The sequence below is a fragment of the Podarcis vaucheri genome, assembly GCF_965113315.1.
Source record: "Podarcis vaucheri genome assembly, chromosome: 10".
In the NCBI taxonomy this organism is placed as follows: Eukaryota; Metazoa; Chordata; class Lepidosauria; order Squamata; family Lacertidae; genus Podarcis; species Podarcis vaucheri.
Genome location: NC_138748.1, coordinates 61677856 through 61690700, shown reverse-complemented (window position 1 = coordinate 61690700; position 12845 = coordinate 61677856). Strand labels below are relative to the sequence as shown.

General features: G+C 45.5%; 1 protein-coding gene across 2 annotated transcripts in view; it reads right to left on the bottom strand.

Moving 5' to 3' along the window:
- Positions 1-12845, bottom strand: part of SOX5 (SRY-box transcription factor 5) — a 783822-nt gene that overhangs the window by 676524 nt on the left and 94453 nt on the right. The window lies entirely within an intron of this gene.

The following is a 12845-nucleotide window of genomic DNA, read 5'->3' as shown; positions in this document are numbered from 1 at the left end:
AACTTTTCTGGATGGCTTATATTTAGGCAGCTTTGCCCATAATGGACAGAGTTCCTGTCCTCCTCAGCCATATTTCTCTTTACGAGTTGTTTCTCAAGAGGAAGAAAATCCCAGTAGGTAACAAGGAGTTTTGCAGGAATTACAAATCAGAGATGATGCTTGCCACTTTGATCAATGGAACTGATAAATATAACTAGATACTTGTGCTCATATTGAAGTTTTAAGAGCCCCCTTGATGGCCAACTCTGACTTGCAGAGGTAAATGTTGGCAAAAAGACTCATAATTCATGGGAGGTGAGACCTTACTGCTATAAATAGATGTAAATGTGTGTATCGTGGCCTGTTAAAATTTAGCAGAAAGTTCACATGTGTGGCAGTGGATGCATGCAGATGTTAAGGGTGCTGCAAATATCTGCACTCAGAAAAGCATCTAGAATGCGCAGTAGCCTCAAGAGGATCACTGGATCCATACTTCCAAAAACTAAGATTGGATGAGTAATACAATACCTAATTAAATCAACTTCACATGTGATGCTCAAACGGATTCAGATCTACATTGCTTTCATAGAGAAATGCATGTGCTTTTGAGTGGAGAGCATCATCATCACAGCCACCCTCACAGCGAAAGAATAAACGGATAAAATATTGTGCAGGCAATACACAACAGTGATTTGAATATGAGTCATGAAAACAGCTTTTTTTGCAGTTAACTGTCCCGAACACACAATGCCGGGCCAGAATGCTGGAAGACTGAAACATTTACAGGAATTAGCGGGGTGTCGGGAGGAAACAGTGAGTACTGTCGCATAAGAATTGGCTTGCATGGAATTGTCTCTTCACATAACGAAAGCAAAAACTGAGACGAGCTTCAACAAATCACTTAATGTGGAATGCAAATGTCTCAACATGAAGGCCATGCCGCTGAGATCTCTGTATTTTCTAAAGAGAACCTTCTCTCGTAATTTCTGCTTTCCTGGGGGGCTTATAGTGTTGTGACTAGGCAAAGTGAGATGACAGTTCTATAGTTCTTTTTCCTCTGGTGGGACAAGCATATTAAAACATATTTAATGCTTAGGAGATGCTTGCTTAAATTATTACTAAAACAGTTTTTTTTAGGGCTGGTGCTGCTAGGTACTTAAAGGACTGGGGACACAGGCCCAAAACACTAATTTACATATGCTAATTTTTATGTATCCATGCCTCTGGGCGTGGATGAAGGTGGCAGGGGACCAGCTTTGCATTTCATAGTGTGCCTAGTCTATATGAAAATATTTTAACAGGAAGTTTTGGAGAGGAAGGAAAGGCAGGAAGAGACGCAGGGCTCTGCAAAAAGAACCCAGGGCTCAACACTCTTTAGACCATCCTATAACAAGACCCCTGGCTGGAATGCTTCTCAGGCACACCTACCCAAATGGATGGGTGGATCAATTGTTGAGTAGTTTACAAGCCTGACTTCTGTGACTAGGTGTGTCCTTCTCTGTAGTTAGGCTAGGCTTTCGGCAGGGGTTGGACTGACTATAAACAGATAGAGTTGGTCTCACTCCGCCGAGCTTTCCAAACTGTGTGTCACGACACCTTAGTGTGTTGGCTGTAGTGTATAGATGTGTCGTGCAAACGCTCCCCACAATTCCTCCTGGAGCTGAAAAGGGGCTAATTTAACCTCTGTTTTGCTAGTAAAACTGAATTAAAAAGGTGAAGGGACCCCTGGCTATTAGGTCCAGTCGTGGCCGACTCTGGGGTTGCGGCGCTCATCTTGCTTTATTGGCCGAGGGAGCCAGCGTACAGCTTCCAGGTCATGTGGCCAGCATGACTAAGCCACTTCTGGCGAACCAGAGCAGTGCACGGAAATGTCGTTTACCTTTCCGCTGGAGTGGTACCTATTTATCTACTTGCACTTTGACGTGCTTTCAAACTGCTGGGTGGGCAGGAGCAGGGACCGAGCAACGGGAGCTCACCCCGTCACGGGGATTCGAACCGCTGACCTTCTGATCGGCAAGCCCTAGGCTCTGTAGTTTAACCCACAGCGCCACCCACGTCCTGTGTTGCGAACTGATGCATGTCTAAAAAGTGTGTCATCAACATTAAAAGTTTGGAAAGCTCAGCTAGGGCTTCTGTGATGGATGCCTCCAAGTCAGAGCAGGGGCGGTTTTAGGGTGGCATGAATAGTGCAGCAGAACTGGGTGTCGTGCTACAGGGGCACCACAACGATGCTGTAGAATGGAACACGAGAGGTGAATTGTAGCGCTGCACAGGATGCCACTGTAATTGGAGAGCCCAAAGTCAGAGGATGACAGTGGGGCATCCTTGGGGGATACAGACATCAAAGGCTTCTCTTTCTGAAGTGTTCCAAGTTACCCCAGCTGAAGCAGGGGGAACTGGGTAAAAAATTATGCAAGGGCAATGCCCAGGGTGTTGAAGAAGGTAGTCCGTCAATTACAGCTGTTTGAAAATAGCAATAGGCTAATCTGTTCATTCCAGTTTCTCCCCGCTTCTCCAGTCTTAAATGCAGTTCACCATTCCACATAAATTTGAAATTAAGGGGGGGGGGGAGTCACCATGGAACTTCATCGGCATTTTAGTGTGAATTTCTCCCAATATACACATCTTTGCATGCAATTTTGCCCGATATGCGCATTTTTGCAAAGCAATCCCCCCCCCCGTATTAAGCAATTTTGTATACTATTTTCCACAATTATATTTACATTTTTATGCACGCTCTATGCTAGTCTATGCATTTTTGGGGACACATTGCCTGGCTGGAGGACTGCATTGCAAAATTCAGAGAAGAGCAAATAATAATAATAATAATAATAATAATAATAATAATAATAATAATAATAATAATAATTTATTTATATATACCCTGCCCATCTGGCTGGGTTTCCCCAGCCACTCTGGGCAGCTTCCAACAAAACACTAAAATACAATAACCTATTAAACATTAAAAGCTTCCCTAAACATGACAAAGAATGGCTGTGTTTTGGCTCAGGTAATGTTTAGGAAAGTGTGAATGATGCAGGTTCGCCTGCAAATGTGAACCGAACTGAATTCCTTCCTCTTCATCCCAATCAGCAACCCGACATCCTCCTTATACGGAAAGTTGAAATGTGAAAACTACCTCAGCTGAAAGTGCCCATTGCTCAGGGATGTGGAGGAAATGAACGGAAGACAATTAACGGAGGAACAAGAGCAAGGGTTAGCGAGTTGGGTGTTTGAGAATATCCCACATAACCTTCTTCTTAGCTCATGCAAAGTAGGATTCAGCTAAGTGTCAAAAATGGGGGGGAAAGGTCCTATTTTTATTTTTGTTCCTTTGAAAGGACACAGTCATTACAGGAAGCCAGGTTAGCCGTGCAGAGTCCGTCCCCCCTTGCTCTCAGACGTGTCAGGGATGTGCCCTTTGAGGGTCAGGCTTTCATTTGCCTCTGCTAATTCTCCATTGCTTGTTAGCTCTCCTTCATTGTAAGCCTTGCTCCTCGGCCGGGCACGCACCCAGTTCCCTGCTCCAGCCAGACTCTCCATGTAAATAGTGTTTATGTTAAGGAAGTCATGTTCTGTGTGACTGGTGCACATTGAAACTGATGTTGTTGTCACTTTAGATTAAGATCTCGGCCTAGCAAAGGAGGCAATTGGAGCAGGCAGCCGAGTGGCCGGATGAAATATTCATTTCATTTCATTTAAAGCTGCCCTTGTCTCCATTGTGCCACTGCTGGCACAGCTGGTTAACCCTTGTTGGGGTCTGTCTCTCACTTGCCTCTTCCGCCAAAATCCCACGGAGCAGTCAAACCACATTCCTCCCTTTTTTAAACAACATTATTATTATTATTATTATTATTATTATTATTATTATTATTATTATTACTACTACTACTACTACTACTATTATTATTTTACCATAGAACATTATAAATGTACAGTGGTACCTCGGGTTACATACGCTTCAGGTTACATACGCTTCAGGTTACAGACTCTGCAAACCCAGAAATATTACCTCACCTTAAGAACTTTGCTTGAGGATGAGAACAGAAATCGTGCTCCGGCGGCATGGCGGCAGCAGGAGGACCTGCTAAAGTGGTGCTTCAGGTTAAGAACAGTTTCAGGTTAAGAACGGACCTCCAGAATGTATTAAGTACTTAACCCGAGGTACCACTGTATATTGTTTAGAGATGTATTCTCTCTGTTACTTAAAGCGTGGAATTTTAGGAGCAGCTGTACTGAAATCGGAAGTCACAGTTTTATATAATAAAGATTGATTTTCGCTGAGATGCGAAACAGTCCGAGATTTCTTGATATGTAAAGTGGCATGCAAGTTAAGTACGTACCAATTAAATTGCATTTAAATTAACTTCCCTATACGGTATAAATATATCAATCGATACCCATGTAATCAAAACCACATGATTTCATTCCTATGACTACATCAAGAGTGCTTCTCCCGCACTGTTTCGTTTATTTATTAAAATGCCTGCATACCACCATCTCATAAAAATATCAGAGCTGTTTATAACAAATTATACCTGTACCGTACAATAAACTCACATAAAATCCCAGGTCATGGGTTAACTATTAGAAGATGTTTTCTTAACCATCTTTGCAAGCCTGACAGCGTACAGAAGTTTTCAACAAGCATTAAAAGATTAAAATAGAAGGCGCCTGTTGAATCTCTGTTGGAAGAGCCTTCCACAGGACTGTGTTGGTGACATCAGGGTCTCTACTTTGTGCTGATGTCAAATAAGCATCACCAACAAAGGCGATGACCAACAATCTTGTGCAAATTATCTCTTTGATCAAGCTGGGATATAAGAGTTCAGGCAGTCTCTAAGGCAGCCTTTCTCAACCTGTGGGTCCCCAGATGTTGTTGGACTACAACTCCCATCACCCCTAGCTAGCAAGGCCAGAGCTCAGGGATGATGTGAGTTGTAGTCCAACATCTGGGGACCCACAGGTTGAGAACAACTGCTCTAAGGTACCTTGGACATAATGTAAGCTGTTCAAGACTTTGTAAATTGATACAAGGACCTTGAACACGGATTGATAGTAAGTGGGCAGCCAATGTAGATGTTTTAACAGTGGTGTTACATGTTGTCAGCAATATGGCGGTCACATTGTCCACCAGCTGGAGCTTCCAGACCAAGACCAAGGGCGGCCCCACAGAGAGCCTGGTGCAGTAGTCCAGCCCTGAGGTTACTTACTCATGAACTACAGTTGTCAGGCTATTCCCTCCTGAATGCACAGAGTGGGGAGGATGTGAACAAACTCTATGCATGAGTTGCCCTCCAACAATTGCATGGGGAGAGGGCTCAACGTAGGATTTCCGATTAATCATTTCCACTTCAAAAACTAGCCTGCAATATTTGGAATTCTGAAATCCCAGTAGAAATTCCGGTAGGGAAGAAGATCAGAAGTGTCCCTGTTTGCTAAGCCCTTGACCACAAAAAGAAAGAGCTACATGGGCAGAGAGCGATTCATAGTTTCTTCGCCCACAGACCCCTGCAGAAGCTGAAATTGGTTTCTCCTCGTGTCGAGTCAAAAACCTTCAAAGTCCATTCAGATCAAAGGAATCCTACCTAAAATCCCCTGAATTTTGAAGAGGCTCAGATTAGAAGTTCCAGCTTGGACTCTTAATACTCTCTTCTGCTGAATTATTGCCAAAGGAAAATGTCATGAATTCCTTAATAGTAATGGCTGGAGACTGAAATAAACCAGGTGAGACAAAATAAAAGAAATAAGAAGATACCTGGGAGTTCATAAATACTGATACTCCTACGGCTTGGAACAATTCATACTTTTGCAGATACATTTTGCCAGGATTTTCTTCTTCTTCTTCTTCTTCAAAGAGAAATACACTGCTCACTGATTTGCATTTAATAGTAATTAATTTGAGGGGGGGAGACTTTAAAAAATCTGCTACAAGACCGAGTTTTCTTGTTATGACCTTTTAAAAACTGTGTACCAGGCTTCAGGATTTCATGTAGGTGGGTATTATCTAAAGACGCTGAGTCGCCGCAGAGCATTCCATTGTTATGCATGAAAAAGCACCAGATAGGGAGGGCCTCATGCCCACATCTCACTAAGCCACGGAGCTCAAACTAAGATTATATCTTCAAAAGCTTCCCTCAACATGTTGCAAGATAGGGTCCAATAATTATACAATGCACCATATAAATATATACACGGAAAGAGGAGGAGGAGGAGAGGGAGGGGGAGGGAGGGAAGGGGAAAACACTTGCAATCTCAGCAAGGCACAATTTAGCCTGGGGTAAATTACTCACTATTTGTCTCGTACATTTCAAGTGGTCGAAACGCTCCTTACTACAGTGAACCTTGCAACGGTCATGTAAGGTACCGGAGGCTGGTCCATTAGGGTGAAGATGATGCCCCGTCCCCCGTCCCAGCCTCAGCCTCAGCCTCGGCCTCGGCCTGCCAACCCCCAGCTGTTTGTCTTCTCCCTCCAACAGTCTTCCTCATGTGTTGCCGTTGTAGAACTCAACAGGGTGCAGAAGGAAGAGGGCAAAATTAGAATTAACTGGCTCCACCTGTCTCTGGCTCCACCCACTGTGAGTCTCCCTGCCATCTGCCCTACCGGTCCCAAAAGGCACCCGATACCAGCATTGTAAGGTAGGATAGTGTGATCACTATCCCTGTTTTCAAAGTGTGCTGTTCCTGGAAATGATCGGGCCAGGGGGAGTTCCTTGCATACTGGAGAATAGCTCCCCTTGCACCACCCAAAAACAAAAAGCAGAAAACCTGTAGGGATCAAGGGTTGCCCATGGTTTGCCTGGGACAAAGTTGCCTTAAGGGCCATCTGTATTGATATGCATGTACCCAAAACTTAAGATTGAAATCAAGGTTTAGAGGCTTGGATGTGCACATAGAATGAATGTTCCTGCGGCGAGGGATGGTCCGGGGGTGGAAAGTATGCAAAATAGCCTGGTTTCTGAAAGTTTTGCTTTGAGTGTTTTGTCTGCTTATATTCTGAATTCAGAGAAAAAAATCGCCAGCCATGAAACCACATGACACAGAAAGGGAAACGGGCTTATTCCAGCAATGAGCAAAGAGTCAAAGGCCTATCCTGTCCAGCGCCCCATTTCTAATTAGGTGTCTATGGGATGCCTACATGGGGGCAAAATAGCCCTCTGATGCTTTTGTCCCTAGAAACTGGTACGGGAGCTACAACCCTTCCCCATATTGACGCTTGAGAAGATGCTGGTCTCCTCTATTATATTAAGGCAGCTTCATGCTTACCATGGAATCCTAGAAGGCTGCCTTATACCCAAACAGACCAAGGGTTTCTCTGCAAATGTAATAACCCTGATAGATCAGACCAACGTGGGGTGCAGCAGGGTTCTGTCCTGGGCCCGTTGTTGTTCAATGTCTTTATAAATGACTTGGATGAAGGAATTGAGGGGATGCTCATCAAATCTGCAATGACACCAAGGTCTCCTCATTGAGCGTTATTGTTGAAGGTCTCTGGTCCTTGTCCAAAGACTCTAGACACTTCTCCACACCAGTTCCAGAGCAGCCCACCCATAGCCTGGCTCACGTGCTCATTCATTTGCACCCAGAAACATTTAGCTTCTTCTAAGAACAGAGGTGAATGAGGAAGTTGCAGTAGAGGGAAGTCCAGAGTGAGGCAGCTGCCGAGAAATGGAGAGCGAGAGCAAGGTGTTGGAAGACAGAGCTGACAGTGCCACATAGCCTTCCAGCAGGACTTAATCTAACTTCCTGACTTCAGGTGCAGCAAAGGACACAGACTCATCTCCAGGGTTGAAGAAAGATTCAGTGGAAGTTGTGGTTGGCTTCTGTATGGGGAATGGTGGGGCCAGGGCGCCATTTTGTCTTTGGCATCAGGCAGCAAAGTACCCTTGGTCCAGATTCTTCACATGTGTGTCCCAGATAGGCACTGACTGTCATCCTTTTCCACCTTAATTTCCCCCACCCTCAAAATCAGCCCAAGCCCTCCTGTGTCTTTAAAAGGCACCCAAATAAATAGACCGAAACCTGGGAGTTTTGCGCCCCATGACTGCATTCACAGCCAGCCACCATAATTAAACAACAGAGTTTCATTTACACAAGCTTAAATTCTTCCAAATCTCTACCTTTGCAGATCTCTTTTCCCTTTGAAATGTATCCGAGTATTATTATCCTTGAGTACACATGAAAACACAGCGCGGTGAATCTATAATAAGAGCTTCGCCTAGTTCTGCGGCACTGAATTGTGCGTGAGCGCGTTTGATTAAATGTCCAAATTACTCCCACTTAAAACAGCATCTGCATCCGGGCAAAGATACGGAGCTACTTAAAAATCAGTTTTTAACAGCTGACCCCAGCCTCTCAGCAAGTGTATTGCAGTCTCTCCCCAGGGGAAATGCAGGGTCGTGAGCTAATAACCACGTCCTTTGACCTCATGCCAGGGAAGGCTGAGCGCCTGAGTGTTTTCCAGGTGGCAAGTTCACCCGCCCTCCCACCGCAATGCTGTTCAGTTTCCAAGTGACCGGGGAGCAATCAACGTCATGCGCTGCGCAATCCATCTGCTTGCCAACTTCCTGGCCAAAAGGTGGAGGTCAGCAGGGAGAGACAATTGGGCAGCGAGGGTGGATATATAGCTCAGAAAGAAACTGAAAGGGGGGATGGCATAGTTGACGGAAGTTATTTTTAGCACTTGGGGCATTCAGAACCCCCCATGATTTGCCAATGGATTGGCTGCCACGCGGCTGTTTCCAGCGGAGTACAATGTGGGAGGCAGCACTTACAGAACATCGTGGAGAGCTTGTTAAATGCATGTCGCCACCAAGCCAGTTTACAGCGCTCTCCACCCTACTGTTTTGCTTTCGCCCTCAAGCCCACCTTGGTTTTAAAAGAAGAAAAGCTTCTGTTTCAAAAGCCTTGTGTTGTTTCAAAAGCCCTTTTGCTGTGCTATCTAGTCTCGTAACAACAAAAACATTTCCCGTTTCCAAAAACTAGTTGCTGCCCTTCTAATCTAATTTGCAATCTAATTTCTTAATTTCGGCTGCTTTCCCAGTTCTACTTGTGCTATCTCTCTCATGCAAAATGTATTGATGCATCAGTGCTTGCAGCAAAATATGTTTTTGGGACTTAAAGCAATGCAAAGTGGATAGGTGGCACCAGTACTTTTAACCAAATTCCAAAAGCACATCACTTTTGAACTGCCCATCAGGACCGGGACCAACATGTCAGGGGAGGGACTTTTAGCACTTCCTTCCTGTGTCATGTTCCAGATCAACCTTCCCACCCCTGGAGCTGCTATTTGCCATAGAAAACAACTGCCCACTGAAACCAAGGGAACCTTCCCCTCCATGACAAAGAGCAGCTTGGCGGGGGTCGGAAATGGCTGGTACTGTGGCAATTCCAATCGGTGAATTGGCAGGGACACTTGGAGGGTCTGTACCCTTAATCTGGCCTTGTGGGTTTCCCTGAGGCAATTGGTAGCCACTATGGGAAACAGGAGGCCTGACTAGATAGGAGTCGCCAATGTTTCTGGCTTGGCAGGCACATTTGGAATATTGAGGATGTGCTTTGGGTTCCAGCTACAAAATGGCTGCGGTGGGCCTCTGGCATAACACAAAATGGCCGCTGTCAGGGGTACAGGGACAGAGGCACAGGGAAGGCAGGAAATGGAGAGTGATGGAGAGGAATCCCAGGAGAGCGAGGAAGAGGATAGCAATGACGCAGGGGATTCCATGAGTCTCTCCAGCGAATCAGAGGATTCCCAGAAAGGGGCGCCTGTGGTAAGGGCAAGGGGAGCCCCAGGGGGAAAGTGTCAGGAGCGGGGGGCCAGCAGGGGACCCCAAAGCAGCAGCTGGGAATCGGGGCCAGCCTCCCCGCCAGAGCGCAGTGAGGGAGGGGGAGGTTCCAGTGTGTCAGAGGGAGCAGCTCCGGCGACAGAGAAAGGGGAGGGATCAGAGCAAGCCGTTCTCCCGGAAGGGGAGGAAGGCAGTGAGGGGAGTAGCATAACTGTCAAAAGGAAGGTCAGAAGTTGGGCGCGCGCGCCAAGTTCAAATGAGGAGGCGCGCGGGAGAACAGGGAGCCCGGAGGAGGAGGGGCCAGGACCCAAAGCCCGCAGGAGGGGGCAGGAGCAGTCTGGAGACTCCGCTTCAGGAGAAAGCAGGAGGGGAGGAACCCCGACGGGCAGAAAGACCCTGCAGAAAAGGAAAGAGAGAAAGAGGTGGAGCAGCGTTAGCTTATTAAACTGGTGTAGGGGAGGGACCGATTCAGAGGGGACTTCTAATGTCTAGGAGAAAGAGACGCGGGGCTGCACGCCTCGGTTGTGGAACCAATAATGAACTGCAATAAACATCCTTGTATATAAGAAGAGCTTGGCGTTGGTCTTTTGTGAGCTGAGACCTGGGGCAGCCCTGACAGCCGCTGAATTTAAAAGAGCAGAGAAAAAGAGAGGGCCGCAAAATGGCGTTGACATTTGACCATGTTATGTATTGAAGTTCTCACCTTGGCCACCAGGGGGGTATTGTGTATATAGTTTTCACTCAGGTCCACATCAGTTAATTTAGGTGGGAAACCCTGGGCTGTTGTTGTTACAATGTTGACAGCCGGCTGCCTATAAAAGCAGGCTGGCTGAGCTGTTTGCTGTTCAGTTCAGTTCCAGCTTACAGTCATACCTCATGTTGCGTTTGCTTCATGGTACGTTTTTTCAGGTTGCATCCCGCGGCGACCCAGAAGTACCGGAAAGGGTTACTTCCAGGTTTCGCCGCTCGTGCATGTGCAGACGTGCAAAATGACGTCATGCGCATGTGCAGACGCGACGAATTGCGACCCGTGCAGACGCAGGTTGCGTTCTGCTCATGTTGTGGACGGGACTCCGGAATGGATCCCGTTCGCAACCAGAGGTACCACTGTACTTATAAATGTACTTGGAGAAATTTCTGTATCGTCTGCTATGTCCACCCACTTCTTAATAGACCACACTCTCTGACAGAAGAATAAAAGCTTTTCTCACCTCTCCTCTGTTCGGAATAGAAGGGATGGTGGGCGTCCAATCCTGAGATCTAGTGAAACATGGACATGTCTGAGGGTTATGTTTAATATAGGAGAGGCTGAGCCAGTGCAAACAGCAACTGAACAGTCTCTCATGCAGTGTGTATTTTGGGTGGGATGTATGTATTCTGAGACCTTTCCTGGGTGCCACAGGAGGCAAAGGCGCCATCTTCTCAAGCTGATTGAGGGGGCACAACATGATGTCCTGACGTTGTGCATGTGATGTCACAGGAGCCAAGGGCCCAACACACTCTGAACATTGAGGTCACCCAGCACCCTCAAAAAAAATGGGGGGGCCCCAAAACTTCCTCAACCCCTAGGAGCTGGTACATATGATAGGAAACCCAGCCATATTGGTGGGGTATAAATATTATTATTATTATTATTATTATTATTATTATTATTATTATGGGCACAACCTGTGCTTGTGGGCACTGCAATGGCGAGATAGGTAAGTCTCTGATCTGATCCAATGGGGGTGGTGTTGGAGATCACAAGGTTAGGTGCTGGGTCAATTATCCCTAAAAGATTCCGGAAGAGCCTACAAATATATATAACAAACTAATGAAGATGATGAACTATATATTGCCACATTGTTTTTAAAAGGGATCTTCAACCTAAAGACAAGTGGCAGCGTAGCTTTAAGGATAGAGAGATAAATGGCTGTCTCTAGCCTCTCCTTTACCTTCTTTTTTAAAGGTAATACCTTAATTTGCATAGTAATAACCCAATTATTGTAAGATTAGGCAACGGGAATCTCATTATTCCTATTCCTACCAAACAGTCGATATTCCATTCAATATCTTTTAATCTTACCTACCTTAAAACACAATTATTCCAAATAAATGCTCATTCATCTTTAATGCAATTTCTTTAATAAGGTTGGAAAAAAACAAGAAAAAGAAAATCTCCTGGTAATTGTTAGCTTTCCCAGCACTAATATATCAGTGGTTAAACACTTCTCTCCCCCCCCCCCACCTCATTTGGGCTGCTATAGATACAGTTCAAAAGTGGTCAATTGCTAAAATGCATCGAGTCCCAAAACATGCATGATGGATGGAATGTGTGCCCCCTGGCATGTGTGTGCTGCCAAGTGGAATCGGGGAGGGGGCAACCCCTTCATTTAAAATTTGTGGTCACCCGGGCACCCTGCATAGTTGGCACCTATGATTCACATCATGTCTGCAAGGCGTTAAAAGTTTGGGGTTTCATGAACAAGGCTTCAGCCTAACATTGGCGGTGGAGACGTTTCTGCAAAAATGCTCATCTATTTCTGCAAATAAAAGGGGGGGGCTGGCTTTGCAGCCATAGAACAGCTTCAGTCACAGAGTGACAACTTCACAAGGGCATCAGCAGGAAAAAAAACATTTAGCAGCTTTTCAACAACAACAAAAATGCAAGTCGCTGCAATGTATTTGTGGTCTCTTCAAACGCGTCTTCTTTGTGCGTATGACATGATTAAAAAAGAAAGGAAGGAGGAAGGAAAACTGCTTGTGCATTAAAAGGTCTTGGTAAAACTGAATATTTAATAGCAGAACATTAACTCCGACTAGTCTGAACATCCAGGATATTTCGAAGACACATTTTAAATATTAAACTCTCTTTAGTTTGAACTAGACACACACGGCTTGAACATTAGAAGCATGTTTCTTTTGTATGCGTAGGCCAGATGTGGGTGGCTGAGGTGAAGTGCATGGCCGATGCTGAAATTTTTGATGTTCCAAATATTTGGCATGTAAATGGGTTCTCCAGTACTTGATGGGACACCTGTGCCCATCCCTTACATCAGCATCTGAGGAGCTGCTCCAGTTACCTCCTCTGAGGGAGTTTTG